The sequence below is a fragment of the Rhineura floridana genome, chromosome 12, assembly GCF_030035675.1.
Source record: "Rhineura floridana isolate rRhiFlo1 chromosome 12, rRhiFlo1.hap2, whole genome shotgun sequence".
Classification (NCBI taxonomy): Eukaryota; Metazoa; Chordata; class Lepidosauria; order Squamata; family Rhineuridae; genus Rhineura; species Rhineura floridana.
The window spans coordinates 31,880,611-31,899,949 of record NC_084491.1 but is presented as its reverse complement, the minus strand read 5'-3'; the positions used below and the strand labels follow the sequence as shown (position 1 = coordinate 31,899,949).

The following is a 19,339-nucleotide window of genomic DNA, read 5'->3' as shown; positions in this document are numbered from 1 at the left end:
TCCTGCTGCTGCTAAGGCTGCAATCCAGTACATGCCTACTCTGAAGCTCCATTGGGACTTACTCCCAGGTGTGTGTACTGGATTGCAGCCTAACACAGCTTTGGAGATGGGGAATCAGACACACCTCCACACCCAACCCACTGCAAACCGCCCAAAGATCTACCAGTAGATCCCCGATCTACCTTTGAGGCATAGGATGGCAGCTGCCAGTCTTTCGCCCCCCTCTCCCCCGCTTCTTTTCATTCCTCCTAACCACGATCTGTGGCAAACCCGCCTCCGTCCCCTCAGGGACTTCACCGGGAGAAAGGAGGAGGAGCTGCTTCCTCACCCCAACCTTTCCCTTCGCCCACCGAACTCAGCCGCCCCCTTTGCCTCACCACCGAGCCGGCGGGAGGGGCGGGGCCTGCGGGGCGCGCATGGGCCTTGCGCCTGCCTCGCTGCGGCGTCTTCCTCCTTTTCTCCTCCCCCCCCAACTCGGCCCCACGCGAATCTTTCCAGGCAGGAGGAGTCGATGTCTCTTCTCTCTCCCTTCCCTATTGAGGCGCCCAGGTGCGGGAACCAAACGGAGGAGGGGAAGGGAAAGGGGCGCTGAAGGGGCGCCAGAGCTTTTCGGACGGGAAGGATTAACAAAAAAGAACGAGGAGGCGTTTTATTTTTCTCAGGTTCCCCCCCCGTTTTTTTCTCCGTTCGCCGCTTTTCGCGGCACCTCTTTCTTCACCCCGCCTCAGCCTCCTCCCTCCGCGGCCGGCTTTTGTTGTGTGGGCGCCCCCACTCCTCTTCTCTCTCTCTCTCGAGTTTTCCAGCTCTCTCCCTCCTTCGCGTGAGGGGAACGGAGCGGGCGCTGGGAAAATGGGGCGAGGCGGGGCCAGCGCGGGCTGCCTCGAGGCGGCCACACAGAGGACGCGCCGGGGCCGTTGAAGGAGGCGGGCGAAAGTGGACCACCGAACGGCGGCTGCGTCGGGAGGAAGAATAGCTGCTGCCCAGCTGCTTCCAACACGGTCGCCGCCGCAGCGAACAGCAGCTTTGCCTGGTTGGGTGGGGAGGGGCTGGGGAGGCATCGTCCCCGCCTCTCGCTCTCCTCGGGAGCCGGAGGTAAGCGCACCTACACGCAAGGGGGCTGTGTCAAAAGGGGGGGAGGTGGTGGCGGTGGTGGGGAGAGCGTTAGAACAAGAAAATGAAGGCTGCGATCCAGTGCATGCTTTCCTGAGAGCAAGCCCCGCTGCGCTGAGTGGGGCTTGCTTCTGAGCAAGCGTGCATCACAAACGGGGCTGTTGTCAGGCTGCGATCTTGCCTGAGGCGAGCCGCGCTGTACGCAGTGGGACTTGCTTCTGAGCAAGCGTGCATCACAGACCGGGCTGCGATCCAGTGCACGCTTACCTGAGAACAAGCCCCGCTGTACTCAGTAGGGTTTGTTCCTAAGTAAATGTGCATCACAGACCTTATTGTTGTAAGGCTGCAAGCTCCGCTGTACGCCCTGGGGCTTGCTTCTGAGCAAATGTGCATCACAGGCTGAGAATATTCTTCACTAAGAGTACCTCCCCCCCCCCATTGAGCCGGGTGCTGAGCTAGACAGAGCTTTTTTCCGATCCAGTAGGGCTCCTGTTCAGAAGAGCTTATTTCTCTGGGAAGGGAAGGTTGAGGAAGCAGCTGAATGGAGTGTGACTGCAGGGCGGTATTCCTACCTCACCTTCGCCGTGTATATTTCCCACAGTGGGGCTTATTGCTGAGTAAATACATATCCTAGGATGGAGCTGCCCAGCTGCTGCCCTGTGTGGGGACCGTTTCTTGGGTGTAAGCCCCTTGAATGCAGTGGGACTTGCTCCTGAACAAATATGCATAGGCTTGGCTGGGGAGCTGGAATGTTGTGCAACTGAATGGGGACTCTAGGGTGTGTAGCTGTAGCTTAGTGTGTGTTGCCCTGTGCGTATGTGTATCTCATGGTGTCTGTGGAGGGCCAAGGCTTAGGGGTTGGGATGGTTGTCCTGTAGGGATCTGTGTCTGGGGGTGTTGGACTGACTGCTGTTGTGCACCACAGTTGGGGTTGGTGGAATCCAGTGAATTTTTGTCTAATGGAATTCCAGATGGAAATCCAGGCCTGCTTATCCTTATTTTGAAGTTCTGAAGAGTAATAGAGTTTACTTCCAGATAGGTGCATGAGATTGTACCTGTACAATCCCATTGTGTGCATGGGGCTTACGTCCAAGTTCTTGTAGGATTTACTCAGGAGTGAGTGCCATTCAAATGTAGATACCTTTCTTCTCAGTAAATGCATTTGGGATTTGGCTGCATATGCACTGGAGTTCTATGACACAAAGCTCTGCTATCCACTAACTCCCCCGCCCGCACCCCAATCTACATGCCTAAAATCAGTCACTTCTCCCACACACAGAGAAATTGGATTGGGTTTGCTGTATTGGTATGTTTTGGGGTAAGGGAAAACGTGGGTTTCCCTGAAGGTCAGAGTTGCTTCTTATACTATGGAAATCTGGTAAGGTATATTAACAGCATAACCCTGTATATCTCTACTCAGAAGTACATCCCACTGAATTCAGTGGTGTTTACTTCCACGTAAGTAGAGATAGGCTTGTATTCCTATATTCCCTTCCCTGGGAGTAAGTCCTGTTGACTTTTGAATAGACAAGTATAGGATTGTGTTGTTAGATGGCTCTTCTACAGCTTTTTCTAGAGGGAATTCCCCCCTCCCAACTATGGGTGTGTTACCCAAGATAACTGTAGTCCACAAAAGCTTATGCCACAATACATTTATTAGACTTTAACGTACCAAATGACTATTTGCCCCCCCCCCCCGAACTGTTCATGAAGCTAATGGGGAAGATGAATATGTTTGTTACAGGGTTTGCAGAGGATTCCTGCTGAACTGGGTGTCTGAATATTGGGCTAGGGAAAGTGCAGAGAGGTGGCCTTGAATATGGATCTGTGGAGGTGTTAGTGTAGATGACAGCTTGATCTGTTGGTTTTTAAGGATATATCTCTGAATTGTGGAGAGTGATGTCATTGCTTTCGGGTTCTTTAGTTTTTCCTACAGTTGTAATCAGCTGTTCTAAAGACCCCTTGAGAGCTGTCAGGTTCCAAACTAGGGGGCATTGCCTTAAATGTAAAGGATAACCAGCCACTAATCTGCTGTGATAACTGTTGGGAAATGCTTCACAAGTGAAGCTGAGGAAGTTGTTCTAGGGCACTATAGGCAAGAAAGGGAAGACACAAGATAGAGTGTACATGTGCAGCCATAAAGCATGCTGATTGTATCATGACAGGGAGGAAGTCTTCATTGCTCTTGTGTGGGATGGTGGGTGTTGCAATGGACAGAGGCTATAGAACACATGCCTATGCCCTTTCCTGCATTTGCTCTTCATTGTATTCTAATCATGTGCATAGAAGGAAATGTCCTAAACCAGTTCAGTTTGGGAACTATTATTCTCTTTATTTTCACCTTCAAAAGAACAAAGACTATGGAGAGATCTTAGATTCTTAATGTAATCTTCAGTATAAATCAGTATGTTTTGTTAATGAATCAATGAACACTTCCATTGCTTTCTAAACAGACTTTTTGTTATGTTTCTGGTAGTGTTTAACCTACACACCTCTGTTTACTCTAGGTTATGCCAACTCTTTTGTTTCAAACAAATGTGGACATTGCTTACTCTTTTTTTCTGTTTGGGTGAGAGAAGATTGTGTTGCACCTTAGTTAATTTTTTTAAAAACTAGCTTACTGCCTGTTCTGTGCCTCTCCCACATGAGAGAAATAGGTATAATAATAATATTATCCATGAGAAGTATTTTATTTAAAAACAGACAGTTGGGGTTCATCACTGATACATTTAAAATGTTAATGAAGCTCTATAATTATATTTATGATTACTTTCTAGATAGATTTTTCTTTTCCAGTTGGTGTTGAGTCATATTTTCTTTTCCAGGTGGTGTGAGTGATATTGTTAAAACAGCCTTTGAGTTCCTTTTTAGTATTTTTACCTGGTTAGCTGTAATTTGCTTGAATCACTATGGGTATTAGAGTTGGGTATTATAAGAAATCTTGAAGCCACTAAGGTATTTTGCTGTGATGTCTTTTCTGTGTTTTAGTTTAGTATATTACATTATATTAATAACTTGCTTCACAAATCTAAAAGCATCCTGAAGCAATGTACAATAATAAAAATGCAAAAAATAATACTCATAAGAAATTCAATAAATAATTATAATACTGCAGTCAAAATCTCCTTTGCCCTAGGCTTAAGGGAGGGTGGGTGGGGGGTTGGATTGGGTGGAGATGTCCTTCTGTGCAGCTCTGCCAGTGCAATACTCCTTGTTTCACCTGCCAAACATGTAGGTGGGTGGAAGTACTGATGGTGGGATCTCTGCCATCAGCAACTCCCCCCTGCCAAAAAAACAACAACCCTGGGCATTCTGGATGAGTGGAAGGCGAGTGAGCTGGCCCAGGATCCACTGGAACCTGAGATAGCCTCACTGGCATCACTTGATGGCACTGGGCCCTGATGCATTGATGCTGACACAGTAATTTGCCTGTCCCCCTGCCTTCTGCCCTGGCTGAAGTGAGTGACAGCAGGTATAGTTGCAGTGCTGCTCTGTTAACCTTAGCTGCTTCTCAGCTGGGGATTGGATTGTGACCTGAAATACTAAAAGTATTCATCCAAGATTATTTTGATTTGTTGTTTAATTTTGAACTATTTTCATGAACAACATGATCTGAGTTGTCAGTACCCCAGTAGACAAGTTCCTCTTTTGCTTGAGAAGGAATTGGGCACATCAGCCTTAATTATCCATTGGGATAGAACATGTTAAGGTTTCTGTCTTTCCTGATTTCACTGGCTCTTTTCTGGAATTACCAGGCTCCCTGGTAGATTTAGTATTTTGGGAGTATGCCTGAAGTGCTAACATATTGGATGAAATTTCTTTTGAGACAAGGAATAGAACTTAACTTGCCTCTTGTATCTTACTTTCTGTACTCACCCCATGTCCTAACCTTGTATATGCAGAAATAAGTAAACATGGTTGATTTCAGTGGGATGAGTTTTAGAGAATTAGTTTAGAATTAGAACATTAGTTTAGAATTGCAGCCTTAACACCACTTTGGTCAGAAACCCATCAGGTCTCATCTGAACCTAGAAATTTGATTTGCCTTGAGTAGTGATAGTGGTTAAAAATAGGAATAGCAAGTAAAAAGCTCACTTTGGTTGCAATAGGGCACAATCCAATGCACAGGGAGTATGTGTAAATCACATTAATTTTAATGGGAGTCAAGTATATTTAAATGAGTTCTTTATAGTTGCATTTATATTCCTGCTTAAAAGCAGCACAGGTGTTGACCCCTAAGGTTAATGGCTTTCTACACTGATGTATGGTTATTATAGGTGATGAGGGTGAGTAGCAAATAATATATCAAAATTCTCATGAAACAGAACATACAGATAACTTTTGAACTATAAATATATTGTTGAAATAGCACACTTGATATTATATTGAACATATTGTAACCATCTGGAGGTAAGAATATCATTCAATTTCAAGTATATTTAATGAATGTGAACACCTAGACAAACTATTCAATGTTCCAAACATACTTAAGCTTCTATTAGCATTGGCAGTTATCAAATTCAAGCTCTTAATGTAGTGTAAATATATGTACACAAGTGTATTGAAATATGAATGTTTCTAGAGCAAAGTAGTTTAGATGAATTAAGTGGTAGTTCAATGCTTCAACAAGCCAATTTTGATTGGAGACTCTTCAACAAAGTGTATGTTTGCACAGAACCTTAATGTTTCATCCAAGCCTCATGGTCTACACTGTACTTTCAGCCTGTGCAAGTCCCGTGTCTGCAGCATTTTTAGACTGGAAGAGAGGAGAGGAAGCAGAATTCTCACACAAGCGGTGGGGTTCTAAATCCCATTTGCTAATGAAGACTTTTTTTGGGGGAGGGGCTAACCATATAGTGCTGATTTGCAGATACTGATTAATTACACCATTTTCAATGATTGTATAAATAGAGTTGTTTGATGATGAGCTGGGACACTATTTGAATGGTGCACTGCCAATTTCCATGAACCGAAAAACACTTTAAAAAAAATAAGTTTTGTTGAAGAGTGAAACTGACAAGGCTTTTGGTTGTTTATTTGTAGGCTGCCCTTTAGGATTAGACTCTCCTACCCTGGGCTAACGATTGTTTCCAGTCTTATTGATTACTGTGAGGTTTCCCTTTTCTTCTAGCTAGTGCATGTAGTTAATGATCTCGCTACTGTTGCTAGATCAAAGCTAGTGTTGTGGAAGTTGTTGAAGATTAGAAGTAGTATGTCTCTCAATTCCAGTTGCTGGGAATCACAAGTAGGGAGAGTGCTATTTCACTCAAGTCCGATTTGTGAGCTTTCTGTAGGGATTTGATTGGCCACTCTGAGAAACAGGATCCTTGGACTAGATGGGCCTTTGGCCTGTTCCAGCAGGGCTGCTCTTAAAAGGATGAGGTTGCGTTTGCATTTGCATTTCAGAAATGAATACCTGTATTTAGCCTTTATTTTGGAATGGAAATTGAAATATCTTTAGTTGTTGTAATCTTGTGTACCCTCAACAGCAAAGTTGAAATAAAAAGAGTAGCTGCAGCAACAGAGGACAATGTAACCTTATCAGCATACTCTCTGAGCACCTCTGACAACTCTGTTGCCTTGTGCCAGTCATGAACTTTTACATCGATGATACCCACACTTCAGCCATGCACGCAAGACACCCCTCATAATGTGGTTAGCTTGAATTCTAATGTGGGACCAACAATCTCAAATAGTCAATGGTGAGAATCCTTCAAAGAATACAACTGCATTGTTGGTATTCTTAGTTTTTTGCACGGAGAAGGAAGGAATCACATGGACAAGCAAGAATGGAATCTATAAGTATAATAAATTTTGGTCCTAACCATGGGACATTATGAGGCAACCTCCTTAGGACAGAGCTTACTTTTTGGGTGTCTTCTCAGCAGCAATGAATTTGGAAAAGAGACAATGGGGTTAGAACCTATGATTAATTTTAAATCAAAGTGGTTTGCAGCACAATCCTAGGCATGCCTATTCAGAAGTAAGCCAACTGAGTCCAATGTAGTTTCCGACACACACTTGCTTGGAAGTACTGCAACCTCAAATTATTAAGAAAAGACTGATTTAAGTAATTTTCTATTTTGAAAGTAATTGATTTCCTTAACGTGGAAAAATAGGTGTAACACAACATGTTGATTTGTAACTAAATAAAGTCTACACAGTCTAGGAGTATCATCTTCTAGAAAACCGTTGGGTCATGACTTTTTCAGCACATAATTATATCTACTTAGACACAGATTAATTTGTGTATATTCACTTGCAAGGATACCATGCAAGATGTGAAGGCAAAAGCTGCAAACCTGTATACTCTTATTTGGAAGTACTATTTGACCAAAGTAGGCCCTAAAGCCCAGTGCTACCCATGTCCATTCAGATGTAAGTGTTCAGAACTTTCCACAAGCAAGAGTTGGTAGTTATTCCTACATGAGGATGGAAGGTAAATATTGATGCTGTTTAGTTAATAGAACTGGATGCATGGAGTACTGAACTCACTGCAGCTTTCAACCAGTTGGATGGTATAACACAGGAGTACAAGATAACCCAGTGGATGATGCTAGTGAGATGCATGGTGACATCTCCTGAATTGTAGCACCTGCAATGCCTTCATTGTTCCTTGGTACAATACAAAGCCCACAATAATTAATATAGTATGCCTTGTGCTGTGTTGTTTATAAATCTTAACCCCATGAGTCAAATACTTTCCTCAGTGGTTCATTTTAACGTAGAAGTGCAGCCTTTAACTCTTGCCACATTTTGACATAGTGATTTTACGGTTTATTGTTACAGAAACAAGCCTTGGTCTCACCTTGACCTCCACTGGGCTGAGAGGAAGAGATCAGAAACTTTCACTTCAATTTTTGATTAACCATAATTTAGCACTATATCTGAAGCCAGATAAATTGTGATTAGTCTTAACGATGGTTTCTTGAAACAAGCCAGTTTTATAAACCAAGAATTGATGTTGGCTTGTTTTTCAGATTTTGTCATTGAGATATAACAAAGGCAAAAATGACTTGTTCATGAAGTTTGCATTAAAGCTCAAGAACAAAATATATATATTAAGTGCTTCAGGTATTGATGGTGATAATCAGTATAGAAGAAACCAATATAGAAATATTATATTTTTTTGTTTGTGTGTACAAGAAAGTTAGTAAACAGTCCTGTCATTACTAAGCCATGTTTGCTGTGGTTTAGTGTTACATGAATAAGCTTCCAAGAGCCTGACTGAAGCTTGGGGCTCACACTATCCCCTCTTTCCTCTCTTCCTCACAGAGGCAGGGAGGAGGAACTTTATTGAGTTTAGCTTCACTTTCAAAGAGTCTTCAGTTAGCCTTATGTACGATCCTGGTTTAAAATAAACAATGGTTAATTTAATAAGATGGCTTCATAATATGTGGTTTGAAGTCAGTTTATTATGAGATTAACCAGAGCTCATTTTAAACCAGGATCCCAGGCTTCATAAGTCAGGAATCTGTGAAAACAAGACTAAACTCTGTAGAGCATCTTTGTGGCTGCATAGGAGTATGTCAATTGACCATATGAGATGAAGACTTTACTTATGCTTGTGGAAGAATGGCCTTCCCAAACCTGGTGCTCTTCAGATGTTTTTGGACTAAAACTTTCATCACCCCTGAGTGTTGGCCATGCTGGCTTGGCTTGATGAGAATTATAACCCAAAATATTTGGAGGGCACCAGTTGGGGAATACCATGCTAGTGCTAAAAGAGTAATTGACTATAGTGGGATTTCTGAATGAATAACTAAATTGTAGGATTACAAGCCTATATGTTTACATCCTGCGTAAGTCTAATTCATATTATTGAAAATATATTGTTAATTTTCCTTTTTCTGGGCTAATTTAGCAATGTAATTAAACTTTAAATTTCGTTGATTAGCAGCACAAAATTGCTGCTTAGGATCTTTGCTCTTAAACAGGAAACTGTTTTGCTAATTTGTTCTGCTAACCATGTTGTCAGAACCTTTCTACCTATGCTGTGCTGCATTTACATTGGAATTATTGTGGAAAGAACTCAATCCGATCCTGTGCCATCAAGAAAGCTCTAAAGTGGAGCATTTAGGAAATAAATGTAAAAATATAATACTTGTAGTAATGTAATATGTGATTAGTGTGGTTTACTGTCCAATATGTGTGATTAGGATTGCAATTATAGGTTACAATTTTAATCATACTTATTAGAAAATAAGTATTTGAACTAAGTGGGGTTTACTTTGCGGAAAAGACAGGATTTTGCTACTGGTGTTAAGGAGTTGCAGTAGGATTTGGAGAACTAAGAAAACTGCCTGGAATATTAAAGTTGTCACAATGACAATTCTCTTGCAAGAGTGTAATTAGTTGTTACTTGTGAAATAGAGATTGCATCTATGATTGGGCTAAAGAATGATTGCAGGGTTGGGAGGAAGTCTGCAATATTATATGGTTTCTATAAGTTTGGCTAGTAAGAATTAAAGCCAGAACAACCCTTCTTGCGCCTGTCATAGTTTAATGGCTGAGAGGGTGAACCAGGAAGTCCTTGGTTCACATTGCATAACTTCCTTGAATGCTCTGGATGGCAAATAATCATTAGCTTCAGCTCTCAATTTGCAATAACGAAGGTTAATCTGACCTGCTTTATGACGTGTGAAGCTCCTTGCATGCACAAAGCGTGTAATAAATGTTAATGATCAGTCTTGGCATATAATCAGCTATTTTGTATTTTAATTTCCCCCCACACATTGTTATTTATTAGAATCGCAGAGTTTGTGGGGGATCTTGTAGGCCATCTAGTCCATCCTTCTGCTTGATACAGGAAATCCAGAACAAGAAAATCTCTAAGGAATGTCTGTATAATAGTTTCTGCTTGAAGAGCTCCAGTGAGAAAGAACCTGTCTCTTGATTTCTCTACCTGAATGTAGAATTCTGTCTTTGTCTCAGAATTTCATTTTCTTTGTTTTGGCCCAGTTTCAGTCAACATCATTTTGCCTTTTTCTAGCCTTCCAGGTGGTAGCTACCCCTCACGGTCTTGTGCTATCCACAAATATATCTAAGGCATTGATAAAAATATTAAAAGAGTACTGGGCCCAGGACAGAGTACTGTAGCACTCCACTTGAGTATGGGGCAAGGTCAGTATTAGGATTACAGGTACTCTGTGTACGTGGATTATTTTTAATGAATTTCAACAGATTATGAGAACTCAGAGAAAAAAGTCCAAAAGGGCTCTGGGTTTCCCCGCCCCTCTTTTTAGACTTTGATCTCTCGATTCTCTCTGACTGTTTTGTGTATCGCCATGAAAATTGACAGGGTTGTTAAGCAAGCGTTTCTGAGTTCAGGACTGTAAGTTTGGTAAGGTTTTAGTTTGAAATGAGCTTATGGGAAGCATCAGAATGGCATGGGGGATATTTTCAATTTAACATTGCAGAATGTGAAAAATCCACGCTGGCTATAGTATACAGCCACTCTTGTGGCTGTATAATAAGTTCTGAGAGTACTGCAGCAAGTTTCTTTAGTACTCTTAAAATGAAATTAATCTGGTCCTGAAGACTTGAACTCATTTTAGGTAGCTAGGTGTTACCTGAACAAATCCTTGTTGAACTACAATCCTGGCCCCTCAATGGTTAGTCTGCTTATGCAAAATTGCACACAGTTTCCATTTTGGAGGAAGACAGAAGCAAGATAAGAGTTCAGCTGCTCTACCTCCTTTGTACTTAAAGAGCACCGATCCTACCATTTCCTTCCTCTTCCTTCAAGCACACCCGAAAAAGTCCTTTTTGTTGCTCTTAGCATCCCTCCCTAGCCTCAGCTTATTCTGAGCTTTAGCTTTCCTGATACCATCCCTACAGAGAACTTCTCATGATTTTGAAGCAGTTACAACTGTGCCCCCTTTATTTGATGAAATGAGTAATTTCTATTGTTTTGATGCATGTATGATACATGCATTCATTTTGATTGCATAGTTTACCAATATAGCTCTGAAATACTGTTGAAATAATTTTCAGTATGCCTGTGGAGAGTACCTTTTTATTGGGTCTGTGTTCTGCTTAGAGTGTTAAATTAATTGGAGTGCAATTGTCTGCTATATATGATTAGAAAATACCTTCCATATAAATACTGTCACTGATATCTGAAATCACATATGTGATTATATTGTAGTGGCTTGTTGCATACTGAGCTGCTATTCTGTCTGATTTCCTTACCTTAATGTTTATATTGTTTACATAACGGAGATGACTTCATCCAAAAAGAATTATGCCTTCATTTTTTATTTCGGACAATAGAGTTGTCAGATTAAAGAGCAAATATAGTGCATAAAAAGTAGCGATCAAATAATCTAAAGGAGCTTTTTTGATGCAAGAGAAACGCCACACTGAGCTCTTTTTCTCATTTATGTGCATGTAAAATATCAGAGATTTGTTCATAATTGGTGACTCAGTAAGCATAAATGAGGTTCCAGAGGCCTGTAGTTAAATTATGCATATGCAAGCTTTGGATGTAGAACTCAATTATTGTGGCTGCAACTTATTCCATTCAGAAAAAGAAGAACAAAAGTTTGTTTGTTAACTACCATACAACTGGATACAAAGGCTCCAGTGACCTTTGAATCTTAGTGGCTGTGCATCTGAAGGATGTATTGTCTAAAGAACTGGAATAACTGCCAGGAGACAAGAGATCATCTTTTCCATCCCTTTGCATATTCTTGTTTTAATGTCCTTAGTAAAATCTGTTAATGACATAAACTTGTTACTTGGACAGAATGAATACTTCTTTAATCAATAGTATTTAAATTTTGATACCCTGCCCCAGCCCCAAAAGCACAGGCTGTTTTCAATAAAAAAAGTTTCTTCAAATTTCTGAAGTGCCTTGAGGGCCTGTCCTCTGGTAAGGAAATGCTTTTCCTCTTGACATATTTGGTCAGTTTTTTCTGTCCTTCTAGATCACTAACAAGCTGGGCTTAAACGTTCTTCATGGTAAACAAGCAGGCATACTCTGTGGTGTATACACTTAATTTCATGACTGAATTTCTTCTAACACGCTGCCAAAAACAGAGTGAGCCAGCCTCGAATAGGAAGCAAATTTAGGACCAGGACTCCTGAAGGAAGGACCCCTACTCCCAAATGAATTGGCCTTCCCAGTATGCTCACTTGAGGTCTTATTCTGTCCTGTTGCCATTGCAGGTCTGATTGGGACAAAGCCTTTTCCGTAGTGGAGTCCAGGTTGTGGAATTCCTTCCTCCAAGAGGCCTGATTGGCCCTCTTTTCGGCATTTAGACAGGCTGACACCTTCTTCTTGTGTTGTGTCTTCAGACTCCCTCCATTTTATGTATCTGCTTCCTTCTGTGAAGTTTTGGTTGTGTTTTTATTTTATTATTATTGAGTGTATATTGTAGTTTGTGTTGTGAGACTTGGATGGTCTTTGGATTGATTGGTGGGATAAAAATATTGTAAATATAAATAATTAAAATCACCTCTGTTAGTCTGTGTGCTGATAGTGTGAGGGAGTCTATGGATGCATCCCTCAACCACAGCTTGCTGCAGTCATTGTGATTCCAGGTGGCAGGTACAAAATATAATCTTTGAATTGGCAGGCTGCATACAGACTCTTAACTAATACTGTGCATGGTCCAATCCAAGTAACAAAACCGGAGTGAAACTACTGAGGAAATGTCTTCTGGGAAATGAACATGTACACTTATTGCAAGATTTCAATATATTTAGTGCCACAGAAATTACTGGTGCTCTTTATATGTTATCCAAACCCTGGCTCATGGTTTGTCTTGCTCCTGAAAAAACACAATTTGTTCTTAGGTTTATAACTCATGGTTTGTCTGGAGGACCACCTCTGAGCCTGTGCAGCAGTGCACCAACAAGAGAACTGAGGGAAAAGTGCAGTGGCCGTTATCTCTTCTCTGGGAACCCTCACACATGTGAGCTCGCACTAAGCCATGGTTTGGCTTAGGGTTGCATGTGAACCAGCTCAATGAGACATTCATAACATGAAATATCCTTTTGAAGAATTAAAGTAAATATTACTGAAAAGTTTTCCTGGGATGGGAGGAGAAATGTTTTTGCTTAGATTGTTAAAATGCACATTGACAGAGCAGGAGCATGAAACTGAAGATCTGAAGGGTTGTTTTGAAAGAGCCCATCACCCAATATTTTGCCTTCTGTAGGCATATTCCTATCTTTTCTAAGTTGCAGTCCTTTAGTACTGCCATATGTTGAAAAACAGCAGGGAAACATGTAGTGAGTGCTTTATCCATTCATATGTTCTCTATTCAGTACAAAATGCACAACCCCCCACTCTGAATCGACATTTGTGCAAGTGTCTTAGCTCTTGCAATGTGAATTTCTTTAGTACTTATGGTCTTGCACGGAATGGACACCAGCTGATTACTATTTTATTAGCACGTCAGGCCCCTTTGAGTTTGCCTTTCATAAAACAATTGTGCATTATTTATCAAGGGTGTTCATGATTAAATGAAATGTTCTCAGCAAGAATTATTTTAGATTAGACCTGAGCCATATACTAGAATGACTTGTATATACAAGTTCTGATCTCAATTACTATAGATTCAGGGATTGTATCTTAAACCCCTCCCCCCAAAAAATCAGCAAAAAAGGAAAGGACCTATTCAAAAACAATCAAGTTAATATTCAGTATTTTACAGGAAAGGAACACCGAGGCTGAGAAATAAGCCTAAAACCAGCTATTGAGTCCATGGCAGATAAAACTTGTTTCATTTACAATTTTTAAGGGCTAAGAAGTTGTTGTTGTTGTTATTTATTAAATTTGATCATTGCTGTTCTTCACAAGGTGAACTGAAAGTGACTTACAGTCAACAAAAGATTAAAATCAGTATAAAAGTTTAAAATAAAATAAAAAGTTAAAGAAAAGCCCACCCTCTGAAAGAGGCAACAGCATTAAAGTCCTCCTTAAAACCCTCCAAACTTGTGTCAACACTGTTAGTCATAGTCTCATTTTAGAGCCAGGGAACACAGACTTAGAGAGATGCAACTTTCCCAGACAGGTAGTTTTGCATAGAATTGCCTATCAGTGCATCAGTATCAGCCCTGTCACTTCAGTAAGAAGAGCAGATTAACAGCTTGATCCTATGTATTTTTTACACAGGTACTCATGTAGCTCTGTATACAGTTGTGGCTTTACAAGTTAAACAAAACCAGGGTAGTTACTGTGAAGCTTGCTATCAAGTCTGGAATACTTGATAGGGAGGTGGGGACAGTGTATTAATTTCTAGAACATACAGGAACTCAGATTTATGATTTTATTTATTTATTTAACTTATATACCGCCCCATAGCCAAAGCTCTCTGGGCGGTTCACAAGACTAACATCAAAATACAATAAACACATATTAACAATTTAAAACACTTTAAATTTTTTTCCAAGAATTAAACAATTCCAACAACATACTAAAAACATATTAAAATGCCTGGGCAAAGAGGAAAGTTTTAACCTGGCGCCGAAAGGATAGTAGTGTTGGCGCCAGGCGTATCTCCTCAGGGAGGTTGTTCCATAAGTCGGGGGCCACCACTGAAAAAGCCCTTTTCCTTGTTGCCACCCTCCGAGCTTCCCTATGAGTAGGCACTCAAAGGAGTGAATGAAGCTTTGTTTGTATTTCCCATTGATATAAGGCATGGCAAGTTATCCATGTAAAACTTTTTAAACAAAATTTTCTGGGATGGTAGTTCCTTCTGATGGGACGAAACCTACCAAATGTCAAACAGAAGCCCCCTTCCTTTGAAAAGGGAAATGAGTTGATCACCTGCTGGATTCCAAGCTCCAAAGTTTCAATACAGTGTGTGTGTGCTTTTCAGTTTTTGCTTTGAAGAATAGAAAATAACATTCATATAACTGCAGTAGTTGAGCACAGATGATGTCTGCCTCACTTAACCCTTATTTTGAAGTATGGAATTGTCTTGTGCTTGTTCTCTGTAGAACAAGTTTCATCCAGATACATTTTTTAATGATGGCCTTTTATGTCTTAAATTATGTCTTTGTTGAACAAAAATTCATAACTTGTGGTTGCCTAATCTAGTGAAAATGACCATAAAAAGATTATTGCTTAGTGTGACATTTTATAATTTTAATGTGCTAATGCTATTAAACAAAACCTTTGCATTTCTCTCTTATGTATGTTCTTATAAAAGAAAAGATGAAGCTGCATTTATAAAGACTGATTCATTTGTTTAATGTCCAGGTTCTGGAGGAAACATTGACAGCATCACTTGAAGGGTTTCATCTTCTTTGATGTATTTCGTAAGGAATATCTCTCCAAAATAGCTTGAAAATTAATTGCTGCTTTAAATAGCCTCAAAGGTTACTTTGAAGCAAAATGAATAGGAAATGTGACTAAAGGAGTAAATCTTTCGTGAATGTCATGTACAATTGAATAGCTTAAAAAAATGTTTTAACATTGCTTCATTTTGTTACAAATAATTGAGACCTGGATTTTTAAAAGAAAAAGCAGAATGAAAAGCAGTAAGAATGTTTAAGATAAAACTATATTTTATTTATTATTATTATTCTTTATTTATATCCCGCCATCCTTCCAACACTGGAACTTGCAGTGGCTTCCAGATAAAACACATATAATTAAAACATACAAAATCTACATTAAAATAGAATTAAACTATATCCAATATTAAAACCATTCAAACTGATAGCTAAAAGAGGATCAAAGCCAATTTAAAATAACGATATTTGACATTAGCAGTGCAGGTCCCGGCAGTCCTAACTTTAGCATCCATCAGTACCAAAAGCTTGTTGAACTAGGAAAGTCTTTGCTTGACGCCGGAAGGACTTTATATTATAAGTTTGGGTTATATTAACTAAGTTCTACTCAGAGTAGATCTGCTGAAATTCATGGACCTAAGTTAGTCATGGCTATTAATTTCAATGGATCTACTATGCTGGATACAGCCCATTATTTATATGATAAATCTATATTATAAGCATAATAGATTTAAATATAAAATTGTATCTGGAATAATGATGACGTCTATTCTATTCTACATGTTCTTTTCAACTGTAGTTATTACCAAGAGGCTAGAAAAGACCTAATACACCCTATAGCAGCCTTTCCCAACCAGTGTGCCTCCAGATGTTGTTGGACCACAACTTCCATCTTTCCTGACCATTGGCAATGCTGGCTGAGGCTGATGGGAGTTGTGGTCCAACAACATCTGGAGGCACACTGGTTGAAAAAGGCTGCCCTATAGTGTAGTCTTTCCCAGGCTGCTCTTCAGAGTCCCTTTTGACTTTTAGTTGAGGGCTCAAAAAAGTTAATCACTAAGCAAGTGGCAAAATTTCTGAATTTGGCTATTCTGACCAGACCACTTATGAATGATTCTATTTAGTCTATCTGAGATATATTTTATGATTTTATAGTGTATTATATAATCTTTTTGTCTCTATTATATATTTTTGTTTAACACACATTTAATATTATACGTCTGTATCTGTGGTCATTTGACTGTAAATAAAGATTGATTTGATTACAAGAGATGCAAAATCTGCTGTTGTCTGTGTCTGTAACATACTTGATTGGTTGAAGGCAGAGCTTTATAAACTTGAGGTCTATATTATTAGTTTTTGTTAAAAATCTGAATGCAGTAATAATAATAATAATAATAATAATATTTTATTTATTGGTCGCCTATCTGTCCAGGTTAGTGGACACTCTAGGCGACTTACAATAACAAAAAGCTATACATAACATACATATACAAAAACAAACCACAGTCCTAAACAATTTAAAACCAATTTCCAATTAAAACATCATAAAATTAATCCTCCTTATTCCCACAAAAAAAAAAAAAAAAAAAAGCAGCACACAACAAACGAACAAAAAAACAAACAAACACCCAGGCCACCCCAGCCAGCCGGCTTATGTATCCCTCCAAAGAGGGACAGGTGGTAGCAATCAGTCCCAGCTGGGACTGGTCCTGCAGGATGCAGGTCTGCCAGGCAGAAGTCCCACAGGGAAGGGTGGTGGAGGTGGTGATCCCACAGCAGCAGCAACAGCAGCAGACTCTCCTTCCCTGGGCGGCGATGTTCTCTTCCTGCAGCCCCTGGGTCTCCCAGGCCACCCCAGCCAGCCGGCTTATGTATCCCTCCAAAGAGGGACAGGTGGTAGCAATCAGTCCCAGCTGGCTGGGTACCTGGGGCCTGGTCCTGCAGGATGCAGGTCTGCCAGGCAGAAGTCCCACAGGGAAGGGTGGTGGAGGTGGTGATCCCACAGCAGCAGCAACAGCAGCAGACTCTCCTTCCCTGGACGGCGATGTTCTCTTCCTGCAGCCCCTGGGTCTCCCAGGCCACCCCAGCCAGCCGGCTTATGTATCCCTCCAAAGAGGGACAGGTGGTAGCAATCAGTCCCAGCTGGCTGGGTACCTGGGGCCTGGTCCTGCAGGATGCAGGTCTGCCAGGCAGAAGTCCCACAGGGAAGGGTGGTGGAGGTGGTGATCCCACAGCAGCAGCAACAGCAGCAACAGCAGCAGACTCTCCTTCCCTGGGCGGCGATGTTCTCTTCCTGCAGGCCCTGAAGGCCAAGAAGCCCCCTCCCCCCATCTCTTAGGACTTTCCTGATTCTCTGTTGCATCCGATTATGAGATCTAAATATAAGATGCAGGGTGGGGACCTTCATGTTGTCTACGCTGACAGTGGCTCTCTGGTATTTCAGAAAGGACTCTTTCCTAACTCTACTTGGAGATGCTTGGACCCAGAAAGTGTGTGCTTTACCACTGAGCTACAGTCCTTCCCTGTAAAGGCACAGCCATCCCAAGAGAGGGCTTGTCCAGGACTTGAACCAGGGACCTTTTGCAGTGTAAGTAAGGTTCATACCTTACAAGCCAGAATACTTTTGGTATAAAACTTCTCATAGTTGATTTTATTAGATATATTTAATCAAGAATTCACATTAAAGTGAGCAGTGATGGCTTGTGATCTATCCAAAGAAAATACAAAATGTGCTGAATGAAATAGAATAGGTAGTATGCTGGTGTTTCCTGTAATGATTTTTTCTCCATGGTCTTTCTTCTCATCTTTGTGCCATGGCAACAGCTTTAGACGTTGGGACTAGCTGTGATTGTAGCTGCACCAGGGAATATGGCAAGGCTTTCAGTTGTACCTCATTGGTCTGTCAAAAATACATGTGTTAATGTTTTATTTGAGGCCCAATGCTCTTGGGATCTAAGGGGTTTATAAAACTCAAAATAATAAACCCATGTCATACTGCACACTGTTTTGAAACTTCTCTTTAAAGATGGTTTATCATGTAACGGGGTAGAATGAGAAGGTTGCTGCTCGGAAAATAGTCCAAAGCCTCCTTGGGTACATGTTTCTTATTAATAATTTATTTTCAACAGCTGTTTTAAGAATTTAACTGAATGTCACCCAAAGTGGAATCTAGGCAGATCACAATAATTTGGAGAGATCTGGGTGTAGTGACAGATTTTGGCTGCTATCCTGCATAGACTGTTTAAAATCCCATTGACTTCAATGGAATTGAAGCTGCATACAGTTGCAGCCTTTATCATTAACCCATTCTAACACTTAGACCAGATCTTAACTCTGAATGCAGACAGTTCTGTGGTTCTTTTGGCTACTTGACCCCTCTACACTATAACAATTTTTTTGTCAGTTAAATGCCACTGTTGGGATTCCTTAATTCCTTGTTAAGATTCTGTCAATCTTATAATGAATTTCAAATACAAAACTGAATTCAGGTTGGTGACCTTGCTATCATAGCTGAAACCATGCCTTTTTTTTAAAATCTTCGGTTTCTTGGATGCATCGCTATAGATACGTTTTTCTTTTTGATGAGATTCAGTTTCTGGAACTGTCACATGTCACTTTCTCTTCCATGCGCTTTTGGTCTCCCTTTCCCATGTTTAGCAATGTTGCTGAAATTTCATTGTTTTCTTCTCTGTCTCCCTCTCTAGAAATGCAGTTGTCATGTAATAAGCCAGACTTTCAGACTTACTGTGGTTTACTGTGAATGGGATGGTGCATGCTGTGCAGTCGTTCTTTCTTTGTTTCTTCCATGGTGTGAGTGGCATAAAGAAACCAGGAAGCCTTGGCTTGCCATTACATTGGAACCAGGGATTTTAATTTGTTCCCCAAAAAGCCACTACCAGCAAGCCAACACAATTTCTGGTTTTGACATAATGGGAAACCGAGGTATCCTGGTTTATTTATCCTGCTTGTGCTAGGG

At 40.7% G+C, this 19,339-nt stretch overlaps 1 protein-coding gene across 6 annotated transcripts in view; it reads left to right on the top strand.

Moving 5' to 3' along the window:
- Positions 1-369: 369 nt before the first annotated feature.
- ARHGAP32 (Rho GTPase activating protein 32) overlaps positions 370-19,339 on the top strand; it is a 233,127-nt gene continuing 214,157 nt past the window's right edge. For 3 of the 6 annotated variants that reach the window (XM_061592443.1, XM_061592442.1, XM_061592441.1), the window contains exon 1: positions 370-1,092. The gene's annotated coding sequence lies outside the window, so the exon portion shown is untranslated. The remainder of the gene's footprint in view (positions 1,093-19,339) is intronic. The other 3 variants (XM_061592446.1, XM_061592445.1, XM_061592444.1) reach the window with 1 other exon arrangement.